Here is a 13,535-nt window from a genome sequence, read left to right on the forward strand (position 1 = left end):
GGGGTCTCTTTCTAACAGTGTGCATTAGAAAGTCTCTGTTAGAGAGAGACCCCCCCCCCAGGACCCATTAGATACTTCAACTAGTCTAATTGGACCTGGAGGGGGGTCTCTCTAACAGAGGCCCTTTCAGTGTCCATTGTAGAATCTGAGTCCCCCTTTAGGTCCAATTATAGACTGAAAAGGAGTATAATGGGACCTGGAGGGGGGCCTCTTTCTAACAGAGTGTACAGTTAACATCTTCATTCACTCTGGTCCTCACGGGATCCCCTCCTTGTGCCATGACTCTCAGCCCTGCCCATAGGTGTGCGCAGCCTATTGTATTAGAGTGTGCACCTCAAAGCTCCAACACATATGCATTTGTGACATATTAACCGGCTTCTTCCCCACTCGTCATCCTAAAACAATAGATGGGGGGGGGGGGCAGGTGAGCACACAGGGGGACCTGGGCAGCAGAAAGAAAATGAACTGGGACAAGAGCTACCAATCCCTGTATTTTCCCCGATGGGGTAGTTGCCAGGCAGATAGCAGGCGGGCAGGCACAGCAGCTCCATATTATGGGCACAAAGCCTGCAATTGATGGAGCACAGTTGGCTGCATTTGCTGTGATTATAGGGGGTGTATGAGGAATGCATGGAGTGTGCTGTGAGTATAGGGGGTGTATGAGGAATGCATGGAGTGTGCTGTGAGTATAGGGGGTGTATGAGGAATGCATGGAGTGTGCTGTGAGTATAGGGGGTGTATGAGGAATGCATGGAGTGTGCTGTGAGTATAGGGGATGTATGAGGAATGCATGGAGTGTGCTGTGAGTATAGGGGATGTATGAGGAATGCATGGAGTGTGCTGTGAATATAGGGGGTGCATGAGGAATGCATGGAGTGTGCTGTGAGTATAGGGGGTGCAGAGAATGCATGGAGTGTGCTGTGAGTATAGGGGGTGTGGGGCATGCATGGAGTATGCTGTGAGTATAGGGGGTGTATGAGGAATGCATGGAGTGTGCTGTGAGTATAGGGGGTGTGGGGAATGCATGGAGTGTGCTGTGAGTATAGGGGGTGTGGGGAATGCATGAAGTGTGCTGTGAGTATAGGGGGTGTGGGGAATGTATGGCGTGTGCTGTTAGTATAGTGGGTGTATGAGGAATGCATGGAGTGTGCTGTGAGTATAGGAGGTGTATGAGGAATGCATGGGGTGTGCTGTGAGTATAGGGGGTGTATGAGGAATGCATGGAGTGTGCTGTGAGTATAGGGGATGTATGAGGAATGCATGGAGTGTGCTGTGATTATAGGGGGTGTATGAGGAATGCATGGAGTGTGCTGTGAGTATAGGGGGTGCAGAGAATGCATGGAGTGTGCTGTGAGTATAGGGGGTGTGGGGAATGCATGGAGTGTGCTGTGAGTATAGGGGGTGTATGAGGAATGCATGGAGTGTGCTGTGAGTATAGGGGGTGTGGGGAATGCATGGAGTGTGCTGTGAGTATAGGGGGTGTGGGGAATGTATGGAGTGTGCTGTGAGTATAGGGGGTGTGGGGAATGTATGGAGTGTGCTGTGAGTATAGTGGGTGTATGAGGAATGCATGGAGTGTGCTGTGAGTATAGGGGGTGTGGGGAATGCATGGAGTGTGCTTATTTTAGATCATGTTCTGCTGTTTTTAAAAAATGTTGATTTTTTTTTTAAAGGGGGTGGGGGGTGGGCTTGCCTAGGGCACAGCGTAGTCTAGAACTGGCTCTGTTTGGGTACTGTAAATCAGGCACTCCTGATCTGGGGGGCAGTCTAATGATTGCCCAAGACAAATCAGAGTGCCAAGATCACAGGACAGGATTCCTCTTGCAGCAGATCAGGCTGCGTGCTGCTGACATAAATCAAATGACAGGACCACAGAGTGGCGTTCCCCTCCCCCTCCCCAGACTCAGCAATCAGCAGCAGGTCCCTTATAAAAAGAACAGCCATCAACCATCCTAATTCCTCCTCCTCGGAGCACAGCCTGCACAACAGGGAACCCTCTCCCCCTCCCCCTCTCCTGTCAGATGAGGAAGCACTGTAGACTCAGTCAGCTCTCTGCCTACAGCAGCTTTGCTCCCTTCCCCGCGGTCTACCAAGGAAACAGCCAGCAGGTCAGCAGTCATCATCATACCTTCCTTGCTTCTGGCTCTCTCTGCTCCTCTATTCTCTCTTCTCTCTTCTTCTTTCTCGCGCCAGATGAAGAGGCACCATGTGACACAGGGGGGCTTTTAAAAGGTAGCACCTCTTCACAACATTCTGAATCAATCCGCCCCCTCTCAGCCGGGACTAACTAAACATCAGCGGCTTATGCGGCTGTATCCCTCCTCTTCAAAAAAGAGTCCCCAGCCAAGAAGCAGACAGGATTCACAGCAGGTAAAATATTATTTAAAAGAAATAATGTGAATTGTATGCCAATACCTCAGTGCAATTTTTGAGGGTGCTATGATGTGCCACCCCTGTGAGCCACTCATGGGGCCCCCCTGACTACGGGCCCTCGGTCTATGCCCGAGTGACCTAATGGTCAGTCCGCCCCTGGGTACGTTTTATCCTTTAACATCACATTCTATGTATTTCATGATCGCTAATGTCTTGCATTTCTTTCCTCATTCCCTAATTACCATCATTGCAATATACTCTAATTCATATTCTCTGCCCCTTTGTCCTCAGGCATATTTGCCTCACTAACTTCCCCACCATGCTCTTCTTGGCCCATAAAACTATAGTCTAGTCACTTACCAATGTCTTTTGTCAGCTTCATAGTATTGCTTTTCCCTAAACACCCCCTAAAATGTCTACAAATGTTATGTGTGTGCCCCCCCAAAGCACCTGTGAGGTCCTAACCCAATACCTGGAGTACTTTGTGGGTAGGGGGGGGGGCATTGATATGCCAGACAATGTCTGAGCAGCATTTTTGTAATAATTTTTTCTTTGAAACTCCAATAATCTTTGTTTTCATTTACTGCTTGGCTTGGTTTTAGGTGTCTCCTAGGTAAATTTGAGTTTTTTGTTGTTGTGCCTTTTTCTACAACAGTGCAAACCCAAGTTCTGAGTGAGATGAGGGGACAGTCTCTTCTTCAGATAATCTTATTATGTTGTGGGTCTGCTACACACACACCTTGTTTTTGTTAACTAATGTATGCAGTGCATTACTGACCAAAATCTTGCTCATTTTCAGCACCATGGCAGAAATATGTGTGGTCATGAAAATGGCATGATTGTGAAAATTAACACATCGCTGTGGGTGTTATTTACTACAGGCACAGCCACTATGCACTACAAGTGCACTGCAAAAGTGCACCTGAAACTGCACTTGGAGTGCAAAGTGGAGTTGCCTTTAGTAAATAACACCCATTGTCACCGAAAACAACAATTTTACTCCAAATACTGCTTTTGCGCATTGAAAAAGGAAGCCACACATTGTTGATAATTTAACTTTTTAATCAAAGCACATTCACATGTGCGTTTAGAAAAGGGTTTTACAACAAACCAACATATTGGGTGTATCAAAAACATTATTTAAGGTCATTTTTGGGTAACTTGGTGTTTTTGTGTAAACAGGCGTAACATACAGAACACAGGAACTTACAAAGTTCAACTTTGAAAAGTGAAGACAATATCAGACCTGAGTATGTACAAACTGGGCTGATATTGCTTTCATCACATGGGGTGTCACCCCTGGAAAAGCCAAAATTGGAAGATGCACACAGTGTGTCAACATGTGCTATCTCCCATCATGGGGGATCAATGTACATGTTTTGGGGCTGCAACCCCTTCAACTCAGACACTTTCCACAAAACACGTACATTGATCCCCCATGATGGGAGATAGCGCATGTTGACACACTCTGTGCATCTTCCAAATTTGGCTTTTTGTAAAAGACAAAAGTTGTTGTTTAAAAACAAAAAAATAAAACCCTAGCTAGTTTGAGGTGTTTCACACTCTCCCCAAAACATCAATGATGTTCTTCATTTTATTTTTAACATCATTGATGTTTTGCTGTATATTTTCTAAATCCCGATTGCACCCCATTATCTCCCCAATCAGGATCTGGGCACTTTCACTGGTAAAATGTGATTCTTCTTCCACATCACCTAAAAAAAAAAAAATATGACGACATACATTGATGAGCTTTACGGAAGCTGTGGTCTCCGACACTCACCTGTTGTGGTGACAATTTGTCCAACTTCAACGATCTCTCCTTCCTCCTCCTCCTGCTCCTCTGCTCCTGGTGTTGGAATTTTGCCTTCTTTGGGAGGGGTGGGGTCCCTGGTGTCCTCAGACTTCCCGAGTCTTCTCTCCCCTATGAGAAAGTAAAAAAGGAATACTTGGCACACAGAGGGCAGAAATAGGAATATGAAACATTGCTTGGAAGTGTTGTACAATTGTTTTTTTGGCCGAGTTCAAAGGTGAGAACATTATTGTGGACACTTTCTGGAATACTTACCTGCAGAACGATATTTCTTACAAACGAATGAAACCATGAACTTGAAAGTGGCCATTTTAAACTGCACAACATGAAATCAAAGCACACGGAGCATGTATGCAAGCAAGAATAATCATATGAACACACGACAACTACTTACTTTTTTGAAGAACACGCTTGATCCTTCTGTACTGATCGTGTTTCCTCAGTTTCAGGTCTGACCAGCATTTTCTCAGTTGATCCTTGGATCGGCGTACCCCAAAATTCTTTAGAAGACTCTTCGCAACTTTAGTCATGATCTTGGCCTTTCTGATATTTGGGTTTGGGTAAGGTCCATACTTCCCATCATAGTCGGTCCTCTTCAATATGTCGACCATCTCCAACATCTCTACAAAATACATATTTGAGGCCTTAAATCTTCTCTTCCTGTATCGGGATGTTTCAGGCTCCGGGCTTTCCTCACCCTCCTCCTCGTTAGTGGAACTCTGATTGCGCACCTACGTTCTCTCCGCCTAGTGCTCTCCCCACTGCGCCGAAAGCGAAGGGGCAGGGATTAGCGTAGAAAGAACGTCAGGGGCGGGCGGAGTTTGACGCATGCGCACTGTATATAAAACGCAACACGCGTGTGTCGTACGTACGATCTGTGAACAGAGAGAGAAGCTGACGTGACGATCGTGCAAACGAAGGTAACATTTTGAACTTGGTACATCACTAGCCTATAATGCTTCTAGAGTTTAGCCTGACATTAGGGTTTGTCTTGTGTTGTGTCTTGCAGACATTATGGACGGTTTCAATGATCACAGTTTCCTCCCTCTGTTCATCGATAAATACAGGGAGCTGCCCTGCCTGTGGCAATCAACGCACCCACATTACAGTAACAAACTAAAGAGGCAGGCAGCGATGGAAAAACTGGTTGAGTTTGTGAAGCCGGTGGTCCCCAGAGCAGACATCCACTATTTAAAAGTGAAAATCGGTGGCCTGAGGAGTACATATCTGAAGGAGAGGAAGAAGGTGCTGAAGTCCATGCAATCTGGAGCTTCAGCAGATGAGGTTTATGTCCCCAGGCTGTGGTATTATAACAGGATGCATTTTCTGTCAGACCAGGCTGAGGTCAGAGAATCCCTCTCTACCCTTGCTTCCACACGTCCTATGCTCCATTCCACACCCGATGAGTCTTCCGACGCCCAACCTGGGCCTTCCATTCAGGAAGAACTGGGGGAGCCCAGCTTGAGCCAGGTATAGTATTGTTGTACATATTTTGGGAGTAAAAATGAATGATGTTAACTTGATTTTTGCTCACTAATTGCTGATTTTAGAAAGTGTTTCACATATCAATAGACAGTAGTGGCTAAAACCTTTGGGACAAGAATGAAAAATGTTGGGCTCAGAATGATAGTCTTTTCTATTGGTTAACAGTTTGCAACAGTCTTGATGTGAAAATTGTGTGTGTTTGATGAACCAAAAACTAAAACTCCCTTTTTCATACACAGGAAGACATCAGCCAGGAGGAGGGTGTGGAATGCAGCAGCCAGGAGGTGGCTGTGGAAAGTGGCAGCCAGGAGGAGGCAGGGGTAAGTGGCAGCCAGGCGGTGGGCGGGCGGAGGAGCCTTGCAGAATGCCAGGTCCCTCCCCTCCGCCTTCCACGCAAAAGGAGCGAGAAAGGGGGGGATGTGGAGGAGTCGGCTCTGAGGCTGATCGGGGAGGCTTCAGCGGCCCTCCAAGCCACCCTCACCTCTCAAGAGGCCTTTGCCACCTTGGCTGCGTGTAAAATCGAGCAAATGGAGGAGGGGCAAAAGATCTTGTGCGAGGAGCTAATTCTCCACACCCTCAACAAGGGTCTATTGGGCCAAATCACACAAGCAACACACTTGTGTGATTTGGCCCATGCCCCTCCTCTTCCTCCTCCTCCTCCTTCTGCCACACCTCCAGCACCACAGCCATAGCCTGGAAGGAAGCGTGGAAGGAAGAGTGTGAGAACCTGGGTTCAGTCTGGTCTGACAGAAGATGCAGCCTCTTGTAGTACCACAGCCTGGGAACATAAATGTACTCTGCTGCTGTTCCGGGTTTCTTGGACTTCAGGACCAGACTTCTCTCCCTCAGACATGTACTCCCCAGGCCACCAATTTTTGCGTTTAAATAGTTGATGTGTGCCCTGGGGGCCAAAGGCTTCGCTAATCTCCCCAGTTTCTCCATCGCTGCCTCCCCCTTTATTTGTTACTGACACCTAAATAAAGTTTTTTTTTGTTTGAAAAAATACTTGCGTATGTGTTTTACTTCCAAAAGGACAGTTTATTTGTGAGCAGGCAGGTACATTTCAAAAATACAAAGTGAAATGAATAACAAGGGGCACCAACACTAAACAACCTTCTGTAGATTAAAAAAGAAAAAGAAAATACAAAAAAGATAATAATGGTGTTGTGGTAAGTTTAAACCCAAAACACACCCCAAAAAATGCAAAGATGAGCAATCAGACAAAAAAGGAGATGTTGATGAAAAAAACCAACCACAAAATTCCCCAAAAAAACAAAAACAAAAAAAAATAAAAAAATGTGTAGATGTGACGATTTAAAATATTGTATTGCTGAAATGAGTAAAAAAGACTCAAGAAATACGTTCGGGAGAAGTGTGTGTGACTATGAGCATCAAAAGAAGTTCAATCTTGCAGCATTGTAAAGAACAAGAGAATGCGCTTCATGAAAGAATTTTTAACATTGCAGCGTGACGAATGTGCTATATCGATTACGAGCAGTAGTTTTACCTGAGCGAGTGCTTCTGTGTCCGAATTTGATTGTGAGCAATGCGTGGCACCTTGTCCGTCGGAGTAGGCTACACATGATCGGAGTATGTCCGATCGGAGCATTTTGTCGGAAAATTTTACCGGCAAGTTGGAAAAGTTGGTCCGTCGGATATTCCGACAGAAACAGTCCGATGCAGACCACACACAGTCGGAATATCCGACAAAACGGTCCGATAGGAAACATTCCGACGGAATCTCCGATCGTGTGTACAAGGGCTTACCCTAACTCTTCCTGGAACCCTAACCCTAATGACCTGCGGATTTTCCGACAACATAGTCCGATCGGACCTTTTCCGTCGGAATTTCCTACCGTGTGTACAGGGCATAACACTGTCTGTCCAAGTAACCAAAACTGTCTCTATAACACCTATTCTCCTTATAACCCATAAGCTAAAAATACTAATACCTGTTACCCTGTCCTTCCCTGCAACTCTAATGCCTTGTGCACACGGTCGGAAATTCCGACCACAAAATCCGTCTGATTTTTTCAGACGGATTTTGTCCGAAACTGGTGTTGCATACACACGGTCGGACAAAGTTGTCGGAAAATCCGATAGTTCGGAACGTGATGACGTTCGTTTATTACGACGGGACTACGTTGAGGCTAGTAGCCAATAGCTTTGGTCTCGTAATTTGATCTGAGCATACATGCCACTTTGTCCGATAGGAATTTTCTTGTCGGAAAATTTGAGATCTTGCGCTCACATTTTTTCCGTAGGAATTTCCAAGGGAAAAAGTCCGATAGAGCCCACACACGATCAGATTTTCCGACAATATGATCCGATCGGACCTTTTCCGTCTGAATTTCTGACCGCGTGTACAGGGCATAACAGTAAGCCCCTGTACACATGGTCGGAGAATCCGTCGGAATGTGTCCTATCGGACCGTGTTGTCGGATAATCCGACTGTGTGTGGTATGCATCGGAACTGTTTCCGTCGGAATATCCGTCGGACCAAATTTTCCAACATGTTGGAAATATTTTCCGACCAACTGGTCCGATAGGACATACTCCGATCATGTGTAGAGAATTTCGATCGGACAAAGTGCCACGCATGCTCAGATCAAATTCCTACATCAAAGCTATTGGCTACTAGCCTGAACGTAGTCCCATCGTAACGAAATTACGTCATCACGTTCTGAAAGATCGGATTTTTCGACAACTTTGTCCGACCGTGTGTATGCAACAGTTTCGGGCAAGATCCGACGGACAGAATCCGACGGACAAAATCCGACGGATTTGGTTGTCCAAATGTCCGACCGTGTGTACAAGGGCTAAGACTGTCTGTCTATGTAACCCTAAAACTTCCTGTAATCGCAACAGGAACCCTTCATTTATCCCTTGACATAACCCTGCTACTATTTGAACTTAACCCTTGTTTGCATACTCACTTCTCCTGTGCTGGGTTCCCCCACCAAAGACCAAGACCATTGGTTTCCCGATTCCAAAATCGTGTGCTTCATCCCAATCCTGCTCTCATTTGTGGAATAGGAGAAAGGATAAATTACTTCAAGTATACCACTGTCTTCACAGAGGTTCCCAATGTTTGTGTGTTTCACTTAAGGTTGAGCAGCTATCTACCCACTTATTTATCTCAGGAAGAACTTACGGTACTTCTAGTAATGTACAGATGTCAACAGGTTTTTATGAGCTCCCCTTCTCCTCATTGAGGATTTTTTGTGGGTAAAAACGTACTACTCCGGGGATCATTATTGTGCGCCCCTGCGATACACAGCTTTTTTTTATTTTTTTAAACAGTCGCAGCAGGACCCTGCTCCTTCTGTGCATCAGTTCCGCGATCTGCATTCATCCCTTTGTATTGGTCTATACCCCATTTGGAGTTATGAGCCCCCTGTCCTCATCATTCTGGATTCTTTGTGGTCCATTTACGGGACCCTGCACCTTCTGTGCATCAGCACCATTCATTTCTATGGATAGGGTCATGTCAGGAGTATGTATGGCTCCTGCTCCTTGAAAGTTACTTGTCTCGATCCAGCATCGTGATTTTGGCTGTGATACAGTGTCCATGTCTGTCTGTCTACCTGCAAGGTGATTGATGTAGCCAGTCTCTGGCTGGAGACCAAACCTGATTTAAGCCAGCCAAGCCTGCAGTCTGATGCTCATGATAGTGTTTAACATGTGTTTCAAGCTCCCTGTTTGTCTGCCTTGTTCCTGTGCCTGCTAGTTTAGATTCCCTTTTTTGATGACCTTGGATCCCATATCGATTACACTCAGAACTCAGCCTGCCCTGAACATGGACTGTCACTGACCACTCTTCCTGTCTGCCAACTGCAAGTACCTATTCACTGTGTTCAGTTCTTGCCTGCCCTGGAGTGGTAGCCAGGCACTATAGCATTGTGTATAAGACCTGGGGGCAACCGAGTACCGGTAGGCCTGCTTGCCTTATGGGAAAGGGGGCTGAGAGAGGTGAAGAAGACAGAAACTAGCTGTAGTACCTGGGCACCTGCGTTAGGGGTAAGCGTGACAGGCCATACCCCATTTGGAGTAATGGCCCCCTGTCCTTCTCATTGTGGATTTGTTATGGGTAATGACTTATCACTCCAGCGATCATTACTGTGCTACCCTACCCTGCACAGCCTTTTCTTCAAAACAGTCCCAGTGGGGCTCTGCACCTTCTGTGCTTCAGCAACACAGTCATAATTCATGAATAGGTCCATACCCGATTGAAGTTATACGCTCAAATTCTTCCCACTGTGGATTCTTTGTTGGTAAATACTTACCACTCCAGCGATCATTACTGTGCTATCCTACCCTGCACTGCCTTCTCTTCAAAAAGTACAAGTGGGGCCCTGCACCTTCTAAGAATCAGCATTACAGTCTGTATTCATTCCTATGAATAGGGCCATACCCCATTTTGACATCATTGGCCCCCTCTTTCTCATTGTAGATTCTTTGTGGTTAAATACTTATCACTCCAGCGATCATAACTGCAGTCCCAGTGGGGCACCTTCTGCGCATCAGCACCATGGTCATAATTTATTCCTATGGATAGGTCCTTAACCCCTTAAGAGTTATAGGCCCCCTTTCCTCATAAATGTGGATTCTGTGTGGGTAAATACTTACCACTCCAGCGATCATTACTGTGCTACCCTACTCTGCATAACCTTTTCTTCAAAACAGTCCCAGCTGGGCCCTGCACCTACTGAGCATCAGCATCACAGTCTGTATTCATTCCTATTGAAAGGCCAAACCCTAGTTGGAGTTCTGGGCCCCCCTCCTCTTCATTGTGGATTTGTTGTGGGTAAATAATTACCACTCCTACGATCCTACCCTGCACGCCCCTTTCTTTAAAATAGTCCCAGCAGGGCCTCGCACCTTCTGCGCATCAGCACCACAGTCCTAATTAATTCCAATGGAGTTATGATGCCCCCCACCCCATCCTCTTTGTGGTTAAATACTTACTACTCCAGTCATTACTGTGCAACCCTGCCTAAGTACATTCCTATATATAGGTCCATACCCCATTTGGCGTACTCTTAAAAGCATAGTTGTACTTTAACAATCCAACTGATGGATTATGTTAAGTCTGGCAGCTGGATCATTAATGTCTATAGACTTGAAGAGAAACCGAGCCAAGACGTTGAGCCATTAACATCGCTTTAAAGTGCACAGCAGTAAAACAAATGGCTGGAACATCAGTTGACCTTTGAAACCCCCTACCTTAGCAGCCAGGCCAGTGCCGCCACCACCCAACGTTCCTACGTAGGAGCCCTTAGAATTAGCTGATTACAGAAATTAGAGAAGGGAATTTCTCAACCATGGCAAAGGCGTTTCATGGTTTTATTTAATTAACAGAACAAAAAGACAAAAACTAATTTTGGCCTAGCACAGCGCAGACACCCTTTAATCCTTCAGTTAAATGTCACCTCCGTCACTTTAAATTGTATCAACTGTCAGCGCTAATCAGGATCATTGAACGCTGAGACAACAGGGGCCTTGTAGGCGGACTGATAAATGCTTCTAGAGGTGCAAAAAAGTCAGCAAATAATTACACAAACAGTTATTTATTCTGATCAATGGTGTGTTTAATAGGAGATTTTCTCTGTTTGGCCTGCACAATAGAATGCTGTGCCATTATGCTGAGCTCCAAGTTTTGCTTGCTTATGATTCAGGAATAGAATGAAAAATATTTGCTGTGGGTAAGTGCAAATACATTGTGCTTTCAATTACTATTAAAAGACAGCTCTAGGCAAAGGAGATTCTATAATTACTATGAAAAAACAAAAATGCTATAAGTCTTGTTTTCTTGATGCACTAAAGAAATCCAGCCAAAAAGCTAAATACACAGATGAAATACATATAAGATAGCTTTTTACCTGCCAAAGGATCTGTGGTTTTAAACAGCTCTCTCTGGAAGTGGAGGGGACCTAATCTTTTTCTGCTGCAGTTTCACTTTCACTTACAGGATGGCTCTCCACCCCTGGCATGTACAACCTTGCAAATCACAGTGGGTTGCTTTACTGAAGAGCCAGCATCCAATTAGCACCGATCAAACAGCAGCAATTTGATAGCGTCAGACCCTCCAGATGAGTGGATTGGCGGCAGAATCTATAGCCGTAGCTAGTGCAACACACTGACAAGAGGCAGAGCAATGTCATGGGGTGGGTGGGCCATAGATAAGGGGGTACCAGCAGTCCAACTGTATTGGGATCAGGCCAGCAGGAGGGAGGGGGGGACAGGCAACAGGGTTAATTAGATATGGGCAAGAAGGGTGATCGGTGCAGCGGGGGGGCAATTACTGGAACCAATCCCCTGTATGGCTTTCTCTGCAGCTGTTGGCTTCTTTTCCTCCCCCTCCCATTGATTGGCTTTCAGCTGCTGCAAAGATCCTCCCTGTGCACCATAGGTTTCCCCATGCTGCGCAGGCACCCCTGTGTGCCCCCCTGCAGCACTGCTGACTTTATTTCCCTTTATCCTGCCCGCAGCTCCAACCATACAATAGGATACTTCAAGACTGAGAGTAGGGGAAGGGTTAGGTAAATATGCCATATTTACCAACCCCTTCCTTCCTGAATGAACACGAGTGATCTGTACCATTCACTCACTGTGTTCATTCATAACTGAAACATTGGCTATATGGGGCCCGATGTTAGGTTGTCTGTATGGGTCCTGAAGACAGGTTGTCTGCATGGGGCTCAATGTCAGGATAAAGGGCTTTCTTTCCCTTTATCCCGCCCACAGCTCCAACCACACAATAGGATACTTCAAGATTAAGAGTGGGGGAAGGGTTAGGTAAATATGTCATATTTAACAGCCCCTTCCTTCCCTGAATGAACACAACGAGTGAGCTGTACCATTCACTCACTGTGTTCATTCATAACTGAAGCATTGGCTGTATGGGGCCCCGATGTCAGGTTGTCTGTATGGGGCCCGACGTCAAGTTGTCTGCATGGGGCCCCGATGTCAGGTTGTCTGTATGGGGCCCCATGGTTTCTAACAGCAGCTCTGGTTGGGGAACAATGAGTTTCAGGGACACTGCCCACTTTGTCAAGCTATCTTGTAAGGGAAAGGGACAGCTTTTATAACAGAAGACCAGAACAGAGGAGAAGTGAAACACCAAAGGGAGGAGAAAGACCCCTTTTTGTTTTGTTCTGTGTTTTTTTCCTCTTGTTTTTTTGGGGTTCTATTAATATGAAGACTTTGGTTAACAGAAGAGATATGTTATAAGTTGGCAATTTAAGGTGGAAAAGGTATAAATTGTTAATTAATCTATGATACTGATATGTGTGATTTGCATTGTGTTTTTTTTTTGCGCACTGTGTTCTTTTTATTCTGTCTTTTTTTTGGATAAAAAAAAATCTATAAAAATTCTAATATAAAAACTTTAAAAAAAAGAGAAAGATCGAACTACAGAGTCTTATACAGCAGCTGTATAATACACAAACGGACTACAAATACCCATATAAAAAACATAAAATGGCAATGAACCGATGTATATACAATATAAGCTATTTTGCAATCACTATAAAAAATAGATAGTAAGATAGTTAAGACAGTGACATATAAAAACCAAATTTTCTTATTTTTATAACTAATTAACTATTTTATAGATAAATGTGTTGCAGTGTAAGGGCTCTTTCACACTTACCTTACATTTTAAAGCAGCCTAAAAGCACATTAATGCACTTAGTAGGTTTTATTATTTTTTTTTAAAGGCTAAAAAATGGGAAATATTCACTTTTAACGCTTTGCAACCACACCGAAAAACGCATTGTAAACGCCATAGGCGTGTTTATCGTGCGTTTATGGTACAGTTGCCGTTCATTTCAGAAGTGAATGGAGGCTGTTACAAAGTGTC

Source organism: Lithobates pipiens, unplaced genomic scaffold, assembly GCF_037356315.1.
Source record: "Lithobates pipiens isolate NorthernLeopardFrog02 unplaced genomic scaffold, aLitPip1_a1.2 Scaffold_22, whole genome shotgun sequence".
NCBI classification, from domain to species: domain Eukaryota; kingdom Metazoa; phylum Chordata; class Amphibia; order Anura; family Ranidae; genus Lithobates; species Lithobates pipiens.